The sequence below is a fragment of the Chionomys nivalis genome, chromosome 3 (assembly GCF_950005125.1).
Source record: "Chionomys nivalis chromosome 3, mChiNiv1.1, whole genome shotgun sequence".
Classification (NCBI taxonomy): domain Eukaryota; kingdom Metazoa; phylum Chordata; class Mammalia; order Rodentia; family Cricetidae; genus Chionomys; species Chionomys nivalis.
In genome coordinates, this window is record NC_080088.1 from 113379311 (window position 1) to 113390905 (window position 11595).

The 11595-nt window shown below is 48.6% G+C and overlaps 1 pseudogene; it reads left to right on the forward strand.

Annotated features, from left to right (window-relative positions):
- The first annotated feature begins 152 nt into the window (after positions 1-152).
- LOC130871414 (2'-5'-oligoadenylate synthase 1A-like) lies at positions 153-5969 on the forward strand (annotated as a pseudogene).
- The last annotated feature ends 5626 nt before the right edge of the window (positions 5970-11595 follow it).

The following is an 11595-nucleotide window of genomic DNA, read 5'->3' on the forward strand; positions in this document are numbered from 1 at the left end:
AAGGCCAGCCACTTCCTGCCAAGCTGGTCTGTTCCTCCCAAGGGTAAGTTCTTCCAGGACAGTTTCATAGAGGACCACCTTCTTCCCGACATCAGCTTCCGTAATGATGTCAGAGCCGTCATCGATGTCATGTGTACTTTTCTGTAGGAGAGATGCTTCCAAGGCGCCACCCACCCTGTGAGGGTCTCCAAGGTGGTGAAGGTGAGTCCCCCTCAGCCTGAACTGACCCGGATGGGGTGGGAGAGGACCCTCAGGAGCCAGACTGCAGCCTTGACCCCGTGTCTTCACTTCCAATCACAGCCGCGGAGTGGGTTCTGCACCCAGGTCCCACATCCGTGTTAGGAAAAGAGTCTCAGCTGCAGTTTACGTTTCACCCTCCCAGGCCACATCCGTTTCAGAGTCGGGGAAACTGAGGCCAAGCTCAGGGAAGCAGTTTTCTGGAGAGTAGTGGATCAAGGGATCCAATATTTGCCCTGCTGTGTGACCTTGGATGAGTGAATTACCATCTCCATGCCCAGGGTTCGCTCCTCCTATAATGGCACAGGAATTGAAGACTAAGTCAAATGTGACAGGGGACAGACCAAGACCCCACATGCTGGGTGACTGAGCCTGGTTCTGGGTCTCGGACTTCATCAGTACCTAATTTACTGTGAAGGCTACAGAAATAAAGTTCTTTTCTTTTCTATTTTTAGTTGTTTTTATTTTTTAATTTTGTGGAAGGGCACTGAGCCTGTGTTTGTGCGGTGCCCTCAGGGTTAAAGAGCGGGTGTTACATCCTGTTAGCTGGAGTTGCACAGGTGGTTGTGAGCTGGTCTGTGCGGGTGCTGGTCTCTGAGCTGGGGACAGCCGTAAGAACGGCAGGTGCTTTTAACTACCGAGCCACCTCTCCACCCTCAGATATGACATTTTATAATGGCCACTCCACAGTGGCTGGTGCTCACGTGAGGGACTGTTCTCAGCAGGAGTCCTTCTTTTTAAAATGCTTTATTTCACACGTGGATCTCATTTTACTAAACCTTTTCTGTTGCTCTATGACTTTTATGTTATTTTATATTAAACAAGGCGGTTTTCTTCCAAGTATGTGATGTATGTGAGCGTATTCCACCAACTAACAATGCCAACCATGAGGATCAGGACAATAGTGTCATAGCGCTGTGTTAATTTACTCACAGTCTCCTCTCGCCCACTACCATCCTTTGCTACCCTTTACTCCCACGCTGACCTCCCCCAGAGAATCCCCCTCTGATTTCGTGTCTGGATTCCACATGAGAGAAAATGTGCCGTTTTGTCTTCCCTCATGACCCACTCCGGTTCCTCTTCCTTTAGACCCCCTGCCTTCCTCACATAGTCCTTCCCTCCTCTCTCTCTCTCTCTCTCTCTCTCTCTCTCTCTCTCTCTCTCTCACACACACACACACACACACACACACACACACGCAGGTTCTTAGGACCTGGCCAATCAAAACTACATGATAACAAGTTAGGCACTAAGTAAAATCACTCACTAAAATCACACAGTGGCTGGAAAGGCGGCTCAGTGGATAAGGCAATTGCTGTGCCCACCCAAACTTAGGGAGTGCCACACATGGGGGACAGAGATAGGGATAATCTCTAAGACTTGGTTGATGCCAGCCAAGCTCCACATTCACAGAGAGACCCTGCCTCTGAGGGAGAAGAAGATAAAGTATAAAGGAAGACACCCAGTATCCTCTCTTGTTTCCAAACATAGATGTATAATGTATCATGAACACACACATACCCAATGCATACACAAATAGGGCAGAGACTCTGTAAGCATGAGATACATGATAGAAAACACAGCACACTGCGCCACAGTCAACTCTGACACAAACAGGAGTGTACACACATGACAAGTCCCATGCAGAGGATACTGGACACCAGAGCATGGCTGGCCATTATTAGATGACCATGCAGCCCTCTTGTGTGTGGCCACAGTGTGCTATTTTCTCCCACCACCATCTCCAGACCTGTGAGGAAGGGTCTGCACTAAGATAGGTTGATGGCAGGATCTTTGCAAGTGAATGCAGTCCTGAGGTGAGGGAGGACACATGGATGCTTGCTGTGGTAAAACTCTGCCCTGTTTCCTGAACTCCATAGCCAGTGATCTTGTTCTCCTCAGAGAGACCAAAGAACCCCAGAGAAGGGCTGGGGTGTTATCTAAGTGAAGCCTCCTTTACAGGCCATGTCAGTGTCTACTGCAAACCCGACCCTGATCTACAGACGGCTCATCAGGAAGTGCACATTCCTGGGCAAGGAGGGCGAGTTCTCCACCTGCTTCACAGAACTACAGAGAAACTTCCTGAAGCATCGTCTGACCAAGCTGAAGAGTCTCATCCGCCTGACCAAACACTAGTACCAACTGGTACGGCATCTCGTCCAGCTACCATGAGCTCTATCTTTACAGGGAGTGGATACAGCCAGGGAAAAGAAGGAGTATTCTAGTTTGCTTTCCGTTGACATGATATTTTTATCACATAACAAAAAGCCACTTGGGAAGAAAATGTCTTATTTGGTTACACATCCCAGTCACAGTTCATCACTGAGGGAAGAAAGGTCAATGATTGAAGCAAAGGCCATGGAGGAACTCTGCTCACTGCCTTGCTCTCCATGGCTCACACAGCTTGCATTCATACACAGTCAAGGGTCACCTGCCCAGGTATGACCCATCTACACCAATCACTAATCAGGAACATATCCCCACAAACTACCCTAACTCAGTCTGAGGGAGGCATTTTTTGATTAAGGTTACCTCCTACTGGATGTCTAGTTGACCAAAACTAATCAGCACAACTGATTGCTTTTCAAGTTGATACACAAAGAGCCACTATTAAACCATAACCTTTCCTTTCTTAATTATCCCTAAGATCTCACGTTAATATCAAATTATAAAATACAATATAGCCTTAAAGTCTCAAAGTTAAAAGATTCCAACACTTATAAAAATTTGTCTCTCAACTGTGAATTCCTATAAAATTTCAGAGCCTGTGATAAAACCTTCAATTGTGAGCATCATTACTATCCTGCCCCCACCCCCACTCCCTAGCTGTCACTCACAGTGTCACGATTCCTCCTGTGTCTGCTGGGAAATGCTCAGTCTTTGTGGACCACATGGTCTCCATGTCAACCACTCAGCCCTTGGCTATAGCATGGGAGCATCCATAGGCTTAATCTACATGAACAGGTGTAGCTGTGTGTCAGTAAACCTGTAATAACAACATCAGGTGGCAGCTGAACTGACCCCGTGAGAAGTGGTTCCCACACAACAGCTGACAGCCCTGTTCTTCTCGTTGCCTTTCTCTTCTCAGTGTAAGGAGAAGCTGAGGAAGCCGCTGCCCCCACAGTATGCCCTGGAGCTGCTCACAGTCTATGCCTGGGAACGTGGGAGTGGAGTCACTGAGTTCAACACAGCCCAGGGCTTCTGGACAGTCTTGGAACTGGTCACCAAGTACAGGGAGCTTCGAATCTACTGGACAATGTATTATGACTTTCAAGAACAAGACATTTCCAAATACCTGCACAGACAACTCACAAGAGCCAGGTAGACTGATCCCCTCATGACTCAGCTCCTCACAGGGAGTATAGGCCGCAGCAGTGTGTTGAAAAGGAGGAGATTTCCCATCTGTGCTGGCCACTGTCCTGCTGTTCCCTTATTGAAATAAAGACTTGCAGCTTTGGGAGACAGAGGTGGGTGCTTCAGTCTGCAGATGAGGAGACCAAGGCTCTGACCTCATCCAGACCCAAACAGTAGAGAGAGGGGAGTACATGGAGTGGGAACTGAGACTTTACAGCAGTGACAGAAGTCATAAGCGCTGCTCGGCATCACAACTAACTCATGGATCAATTAATGGTAAATAATACAGTAGACTTGTTGCCCAATCTAGGGACATGCTGTGATTCTGTGTTATGTTCAGCCTTCACACCTCATCCTTTGAGCCTGACTGGTTGAATGCTTCCCCAACTCACAGATCAGAGAGGCTGAAGGACCTGCCCCAGGGTACACAGCTACTATAGGGTAGAGGATTGGATCTCAGGCTTTCCAGGTCATGTCCAAGGATCATTCCAGGCTCACTTTATGCTGTGGGGCAGGGACTCAGGACAAATTTTGGGTACTGGTGCTCTGCTGGGCTCCTCCCCTGCCCCTATACAGTGGTACCTGGGGCACTGGCCAGCTGGTCTCTTCCCTCTCTGGATGTTGCCCTTGCAGGCCTGTGATCCTGGACCCAGCTGACCCAACAGGGAACATGGCTGGTGGGAACCCAAATGGCTGGTATCGGTTGGCAGGAGAGGCTGTGACCTGGCTTCGGTATCCATGTTTTAAGAACAGGGATGGTTCCCAGTACGCTCCTGGGATATGCCGGTGAGACCTTGTCATCATCCTGACTCCTTCCACACATCTTTAGTCCCTTCATCTGGTTGGAGAATATTCTCACAGAGATGTGTTCTCACTTCTAGGGAGGCCAGGTGCTCCTCTGTTTTACAGCCATTTTAGCAGCATTCAGAGATGTCACAGGCTGGCAAGATGGCGCAGTGGGTAAAGCACATGCTGCCAACAATGGTGACCTGGGTTTGATCCTAGAACTCTGTGATAGAAGGAGAGACCAACTCCTAGTTATCCTCTGACCTACACCTCTGCGCTGTTACACAAGTGGACATGCGCTCTCTCTTTCTCTCCCTCCCTCCTCCCCCACTCAACACACACATACTCACAAATTCACACAAACTTCTTTCAAACTTACACATATGTACACACACACACACACACTTCCAAACTTACCTAATCACACTCATATTCACACACCTATATACTCACTCACACTCACAGACACAGGTGCACCCACACTGACACACATAGAGTGTGGAGAGGAGACTCAGAGCTGAAGCCACTGGCTCAGGGACGCTCAGCTAAGGAGATGTGGGGCTGGGATTCCCGTGGACTCTGAAGCCAGTGCTCAGGTCCATGAAGCAGCCCGTCTTTCCTGTCTCATTGTCATGTGGCCAACGGGACTCAGGGGGTTTGCATCACACCCATAAAGAGGCACAGAGGGACCTGCACTTAGGCCTTTCCTCTCCTGGTGCAGGGGACTTGCTGATGCTAGGGACTTGCTAGTACCATATGTGGTTGAGCTTAGTTTGAACACGGGGATGTTGCAGGGAGTTGGAACTAAACTGCAGTCCAGGAAGGAAGTGAAGGGATATTAGGGATGTGGGAGAATGCAAGTGAAGCTGCAGTGGCCTCTGGGCTGCCATGCAGCAGACAGTTGGCTATGCCTATTCTCTCATTTGACAGATGTGCGAATGAAGGACCCTCAGGTGGGAGGCGTGGCTTCCAGGGCAGTACTCCATCTATACACCCACAAGGGCCTGAGTCCTGAAGTTTGCCAGCGTCCTGTCAAAGGGGCCCTGGTGGCCTGTTACAGCACCCACCCTTAGGGCTCGTGTACACCCCCTTCCCAATAAGAGTGCTCCTGACATGATTGTGTTTTCTGTTGCAGACGGAGGTTAATGTGCCCTACCAGGAGAACAAGAAGAGTAATTCTTTTCGTAATCTCTGTTTGTTGTTGTTGTTTTGCTTCTTTTTATTGTTTCGAGGGCTTCTTCTGCATAGCACAGGCAGCCTGGAGCTAATAATCCTGCCTCAGTGCTGGGATGATTGCAGGGTAGGCCTTGTTATAACCCGACAGGGACGGTCCCGCAGCTCCCGTGCTATTGCAGGACCAGTATGTGAGTCTTAGGAACTCTGTTGGAGACTTAAAAACACACAGAGACAGACAGACAGACAAAGACACAAGGACACGGAGAAAGACAGAGACACGGGCATGGGTCATCCTTGATACAAGAATGCCAAACGCCAAACTTTATTGTGCTCAGGAGAAAGCTTATATAGGTATCCCTAGCCACACCCTGCTCTCGGGATTTTTCATCTGCAGGTCACGTTTTCAGAGCAGCTGAAGGCAAGGTTTCGAGCTCATAGCAGCCGCAGGCAAGGTCTTGTGCTCAGAGCAGCTGCAGGCAAGGTCTCGTGCTAGTTCACTCCAGCAGGCATAGAATCTTTTTTTTTTTAAATTTTTTATGGTTTATTTAACTTTATTTTATGTGCATTGGTGTGAAGGTGTCTGGATATTCAGACAGTTGTGAGCTGCCATGTGGGTGCTGGGAATTGAACCCGGGTCCTTGAGAAGAGCAGTCAGTGCTCTTAACCGCTGAGCCATCTCTCCAGCCCCAGGCATAGAATCTTGAGGCAGGAGAAGAAAATCAAAGGGCCCGGGATCTACAGCTCCCAACAGGCCTGATGTGTCCTACCTTCCCTCCATCCTCAGGTGGGCAAGAATGGGGCATTAGTCCTCCTGTGAGCACAGCAGCACCTGCCCAGAAGGCTCTGGAGTCAGGCGATGTGCTCCTTTCCTTGACCAGAGAGGGCAGGATGCTGTCCAAGGTCCCAGTTAGGGAGTGTCCAATCTTGGTCAGATTCCCGCCTTCTGACCCCTGACGGCCTGCCCTTTTATCCTGTCCCATCACAGACAGCCTTCCTCACAGCCTGCTTCATCTGTCTTACCCTCTGACAGTGTTCTCTGGGGGACAAGGGATTCAGAAGGGGAGGGAGAACTCAAGCTTGAGTTCCGGCTTCTGGCTGTATATCTGATGGGAGGTTGTGTTCAATGTCTGATCAACAACAATGAACCACAGCAGATGCCATGAGGGTGTGTGAGATGAGCCAGGAGTGTGTGTGTGTGCGCGTGCGCGCACACGCACACTCTTGTGTTTATGGTTCAACTAGATGCATTTATTGTGCACTTGTTACACGCTCCACATGGGTCCAGGCACTGATTGCTCAGCCCTGGACAGAGCAGAAACAAATCATTACAGCATTTTATTCTGGTAGGTTGGGATCCCTCCAGGTCTCTTATTTATAAATCCACGACAGGAATCCTTGGTTCTTTCTGGCCATGTCCCCAAGACAAGATTCAAGACCTGCCCCATCTGACTCAGAAGCTGTTCTGCAGCTATGCATGGCTATGAGGACCTGGGAGTGTGAGCAGTGCACATGAGGATGCATGGTGGCTGCAGCATGCAGGCTGGGGTTCGAGGAAATGCATGAAAAATAAAAAGTGCATTGAATTTGTGACACTGATGACTTTGAAACGTGGTTGTCCGTGGTGATGATGAACGTTTGATGCGCTGTGTTCAATCACAAGGAGCCTCAGCTTTGTCTCTGTTTGTCTTTATCTCTGTCCCTTGAAGAGAGGATTTCATTATCTGTCCCAGGCTGCCTGGAACTCACAGCAATTCTTCTGCCTTAGTCTCCTGAGCTCTGGAATTACACACACATGTTTACACACACTACCAACCTCTACACAGAGAACTAGATGGTTCCATAGTTCAATGCTGTAAACCAGCGACTCATTTGTCAGACCCATAAATACCCAAATCCCTCAACCACAAAAGACCTATGTTTGTGCTCACCACTTGGGCCCTGCTCACTAGGAGGTCTGGGCATTGTTCAGGGCCACCTGTTCCCATCCCCAGTGCCCACTCTCGTAATCATTGTGTGTGTGGGGGAGGGGGAGAAGTGGGTCTACTTGACCCTCATTCATTCAGTTCACGTAATAGACACCTTGAGAACCAGAAGCACCAATGTCCAGGGTGGTTGGAGACACTTGTCACCTTGACTGCAGGACAAGTCACATTCTACCGTGTGCTCTGTCTGAGCCCATGGTGGACCCAGTAATGCTGGTCTATAGTTTAAGTCTTGCCTAGTTTGAAAGACCTCCAGATGCACAGAGAAGGTTTTAACAAACAATGCCCAGGGGATCTCCATGTATCCTGCCAAGCTGAGGGGACCCACCATGTGAGCCATCATGTACCCCGCACTAAAGCAAGTCTACATGTGACATGAAATGTCCACATCCTATTCCTTCATGATGGAATGACCCCTTGTGTGGACCTCCGAGAGCAGAAATGGCAGCAGGAGTGTGGTTCATCAGGGAAAGCCTGGCCGGGAGTGCTCCAGTGAAAGGCAGTGGATGTAGCTCAGTGGCAGAGTGCTTACCCAGCATGCATGAGGGCAGACATAAAGAATCATCCTGAAGCCGGGGCGGAGGTGGCGCACGCCTTTAATCCCAGCACTCGGGAGGCAGAGGCAGGTGGATCTCTGTGAGTTCGAGGCCAGCCTGGTCTACAAGAGCTAGTTCCAGGACAGGCACCAAAAGCTACGGAGAAACCCTGTCTCAAAAAAATCCAAAAAAAAAAAAAAAAAAAAAAAAAAAGAATCATCCTGAGCTGCCTGTGATTTTGATGTCAGAGCCAAGAAAACAGACTCAGTCATCATGGCTAAGCTGTTCTCTGTTTCCTAGTGATTCTCTGCTTCCGTTTTGGATGGCCTTCGTACATGGTCAAGGTAAGGGTGGGGTTTATTCCTGTTAGTGAAGATCCAGCTTCCCCAATTCCCTCTGCAGAAGAGCCCTCTTCCCCATTGTGTGTTCACGATAACCTGGTCAGAAGCTGCTTAACCATTCTGATAGTTGATCTTCTCAAACATCGTTCAGGCCATGTGAATCCAGAAGAAACGCCACAGATGGTGAGTAGCCCTGACAGCAGGCTATGGAGTGAAGGGAGCGGTCAGCAGACACTTCTATAAATGTCCTCAGACATTCCCAGAGGTGTTTCCACAGAGGGTCTAAGGCTGGTGAAGTTGGTCATGAAGATGAGCCATCATGGGCCATTAGAAAGAAACAGAGGATGATGTCTAGAGGGTAAGAGCAGTGGCTGTCACAGCAGGTCCCTCCAGTTACTGACCTGAATTGGGTTTCAGAGTTGAACCCATTGAATATAGATGAAGTGGCTTCCTGGGGTGTATGTGTTGGCGTATTTGGTGAGTACGATAAATAACCAGACCAGCTCAAGAACAACAGATATAATTTAATAATTGAAAAAGGGGGGGGGGGAACTCACGCTACAAGAGTGGAAGGTCCGAAGTCCAAAAGGGTCCGGAGAACACCGCGTAGAGTGCACACGCACCTACCTACCCCGGTTTTTCTACCTGGGATCCAGGCGGCCATACCCTAACCAGATATGATTAGTTGAGCTTCCCCATCATCGGAGAAGTGAATCCTTGCAGTACCATGGTGGACAGTGCAATGCCTCCCCACTCACTCTTTACTCAGTGGGTGGGCACTGCAGAGCTTGCTGCTCCCAACCTTAGGCAGAGGTCAAAGTTGAAAACTGGGCTGGGAAACTCAAAGTGTCTACCATCAAGCCCTGCTACTCCTGTAGCCAGCATGGATGGTAAGTCAGAACCAACATGGCACCCACAGGAAGCGTGGGGATGAGAACTGTGCTTAGGGCTAAAGGGCTCTCAGGCAGCTCCGGTCTGGAGCAAGCATGATACTGCACAACATGGTGGTTGGACACAGTGGTATGAAAGTGTCAGTTGTGGACATCCTACTCCACCTGAGAGATGGTCCTGCCTCACTGTTGTCATGGAAACCTGATCCTGCCACCTTGTCGCTCCTCCCTTAGGCTGCTCATTACTCATTCCTGTAGCCTGCGGTTAGCCTCCATGGTCTTTATCATTGGGAAGGCTCTCAATGGTCCACACAAGGGGTCATTTCATCATGGAGACATGGAAGTGGCCTTTATATGCTACATGTAGACTTGCTTTAGTGTGTGGTACATGATGGCTCATGTGGTGGGTCCTGTCAGCTTGGCAGGAGACATGCAGGACCTTTGGGCATTGTTTATTTGAAGCTTCTCTGTTTATCTTGCCAGAGGCCATGGGAGTATACAGTAGGTGACAACTAGTATTCAATAGGCTGGCCTACCAGAGGAGTGACTCACCACTATCAGATGCCACCTCACTTGGCAAAGTCGTGGGTCACTGGCTGCAGAAAACAATTTGTCTCTGTAATTTTTCTCATGAGCCACTAATAACAGCTATGGGTATTTTATCACTGCTTGTGTGTGTTTATCCCATGAAAATACTCTGTCTACTGGGCACATATAGCTGTGAATGGTCAGGAAGATGATTTCTGCTTAAATTTGCAATTCTGATGAATAGAAATACTAGGATATTTTTTATTACTCAGATTGACATAAGAAAGCAATAGTGTTCTTAGTCACAAAGACAGCTGATTTTAGACTTCAGAACAAATTCAAAGCAAACTGGTTGCCCCTGGAGATGAATATCTTGTTGTCCCTAGAGACAAATACAAGAAGACAATTTCTGTTTTGCTGATTTGAGGTCAGATCATGAAGCAACTTTAGTCAATATAACTTTCTCAGCTATGGGGAGATCTGTATGTACTCCCCAACCTCAAGCTTCAGTCAGCTAACTGTTTATTGTTTAGGTCCTGAATTGCAATGTCACTTTTCTGTCTGGGAACCCTGACCACTCAGAGCTATGTGCACAGCCACGTGTCACTCATTGGAAGGTCAGTGTAACATCCCTAGCCTGAGGGAAACTGTGTGATCAGTACAGCTCCGTTTCTTATTGTTTACTCAAGCAGTGCTGTGACCCTGAAGATTTGATTCATATTTGTCCAGCGGTTTTGGCTATGAGATGAAGCTGGAGAGATGTGGGAGAGGAGATGAGAGATGGAGAGAGAAGTGTTATGTAGATGTAGAGACAGAGATTTTCAGAAAGGGGATTTTCAAGATGAAGTAATAGAGAAAGTTACCATTAGAAAGTGTTTGTTTCCTTATTTACCCCTCAGATAGAAGAGTCTAGGTCACACTACATTTGTGGATTTTTTGCATACCCTGTAGGCAGCCCTGAAGCAGGCTCTCCAAAAGGCCACCAGCGGTAGGGTGTTTCAGAAAAGGCAAGGCTGGAATTGTAGACGAGCATCTCCGGGTTAACCAGGACTCAGACAGAGCACAAGACAAGGTGTGATGTATTCTGAGGTCTAGGGGACCTCTGGATCTTCTCACACCCTGGAAGACTGGGGCTCCTGGTTTTCAGGCCCACTGGAGTGAGAACTGAATGAGAGAGCACTGACAGGATATCCGTTACCCCCAGTTATTAAGAGACTGGTACTGGGGATAAAGCAGGCTTTGGGGAATGGTTAGCCCTGGGCAATGCTCTGAACTCTTGATGAGGAGGGCCCAAGAGGTGAGCACACATACAGATCTTTTGTGTTAATGAATGAGCCGCTGGTTCACAACACTACCATGGAACCATTTAGTTCTCTGTGTGAAGGGTGGTAGTGTGTGTGTGTGTGTGTGTGTAATTTCAGAGCTGGAAGACTAAGGCAGAAGGATTGCTGTGAATTCCAGACAGCCTGGGACACATAATGAGATCCTCTCTCTGAAAGAAAGAGGGGCAGGGGAAAGGAGGAAGAGACAGAGAGGGGCAAAGCTGAGACTCCTTGTGATTTTACTCAGTGCATCAAAACTTCATCGTCACCACAGACAACCATGCTTCTCTTTTTGTGACCACCAATGTCACAAATTCAATGCATTTTTGTCACACACTTCCTCGAACCCCAGCCTGCATGCTGCAGCCACCATGCATCTTCATGTGCACAGCTCACATTCCCAGGTCCCTGTAGCCATGCGCAGCTGCAGAACAGCTTCTGAG